The 1,647-nt window shown below is 43.4% G+C and overlaps 1 long non-coding RNA gene across 1 annotated transcript in view; it reads left to right on the forward strand.

The window, feature by feature from the left end:
* LOC145877525 (uncharacterized) overlaps positions 1-1,184 on the forward strand; it is a 12,408-nt gene extending 11,224 nt beyond the window's left edge. The window contains exon 2 of the long non-coding RNA XR_014391815.1: positions 1-1,184. This exon is cut by the window's left edge and continues 1,073 nt beyond it. This is a non-coding gene — a long non-coding RNA (uncharacterized LOC145877525).
* The last annotated feature ends 463 nt before the right edge of the window (positions 1,185-1,647 follow it).

The following is a 1,647-nucleotide window of genomic DNA, read 5'->3' on the forward strand; positions in this document are numbered from 1 at the left end:
ACCCGGATTTGGATGTTAGGTGGCTAGCTAGTTAGCATTCATGGGGCTTCGTCTGGTAATCCGAAACAACATGCTGTTCTCATAAAAGTTTATTGAGTATTTTTTTAAATAAATGAAGTTTTTCCATGCCGTCCATGGGAGGGGTGCGTCACTTGAGTGGGTTGAGTCACTGACGTGGTCTTCCTGTCTGGGTTGGCGCCCCCCCTTGGGTTGTGCCATGGCGGAGATCGTTGTGGGCTATACTCGGCCTTGTCTTAGGACGGTAAGTTGGTGGTTGGAGACATCCCTCTAGTGGTGTGGGGGCTGTGCTTTGGCAAAGTGGGTGGGGTTATATCCTGCCTGTTTGGCCCTGTCCGGGGGTATCATCGGAGGGGGCCACAGTGTCTTCTGATCCCTCCTGTCTCAGCCTCCAGTATTTATGCTGCAGTAGTTTATGTGTCGGGGGGCTAGGGGCAGTCTGTTACATCTGGAGTATTTCTCTCGTCTTATCCGGTGTCCTGTGTGAATTTAAATATGCTCTCTCTAATTCTCTCTTTCTCTCTTTCTGTCTTTCTCTCGGAGGACCTGAGCCCTAGGACCATGCCTCAGGACTACCTGGTATGATGACTCCTTCTGTCCCCAGTCCACCTGGCCGTGCTGCTGCTCCAGTTTCAACTGTTCTGCCTGCGGCTATGGAACCCTGACCTGTTCACCGGACGTGCTTGTTGCACCCTCGACAACTACTATGATTACTATTATTTGACCATGCTGGTCATTTATGAACATTTTAACATCTTGACCATGTTCTGTTATAATATCCACCCGGCACAGCCAGAAGAGGACTGGCCACCCCTCATAGCCTGGTTCCTCTCTAGGTTTCTTCCTAGGTTTTTGGCCTTTCTAGGGAGTTTTTCCTAGGGAGTTTTTCCTAGCCACCGTGCTTCTACACCTGCATTGCTTGCTGTTTGGGGTTTTAGGCTGGGTTTCTGTACAGCACTTTGAGATATCAGGCTATATAAATACATTTGATTTGATTTGATCTGATTTGATTTGAAGTACAAATATGGCAAAACATATCAGGAAGATTCTGCAACGTACACGGCTGGTTGCATAGTAACGGAGTCAACGGCCTGCATCTGTAGTTACGGTCCCTTAATTATTATATTAAATTACTTCCAAAATAAAGAAAGGCATTTTTCTCATTATATGATTCTTGAGTGATATTTTATTTCGTTCAAAGGCATACGTACAAAACTTGTTGGATTTGTTGTTTAGCAGGATGGTGGGAAACCCCACTACCCTATCAGGAGCTGTTCCAGAAGGTGTATATATACAGACCCTTTTGATTTTTTTCCACATTTTGTGACGTTAAATTCCTTAATTCGCTGTGAGTCATAATCCCAGAATAGAAGGCTTGGCTTGACAATCCAGACAAACAGAAAACACATGCGTCCCTACGTTGTAGTCTTACCCAGTATAGAAGGCTTGGCTTGGCAATCTCTGAATGTCATTAATTAAACCTTTTGGTGTTTTGTAACAGATGTCACTTTCCGTTCATCAATTGGACGCTGAACAGTTTGGATTGATGGATTTGATTTGTCAGTAAAAAAATGTAATATATATATATATATATATATATATATATATATATATATATATATATATATA

Source organism: Salmo salar, chromosome 03 (assembly GCF_965601325.2).
Source record: "Salmo salar chromosome 03, fSalSal1, whole genome shotgun sequence".
Lineage (NCBI taxonomy): Eukaryota > Metazoa > Chordata > Actinopteri > Salmoniformes > Salmonidae > Salmo > Salmo salar.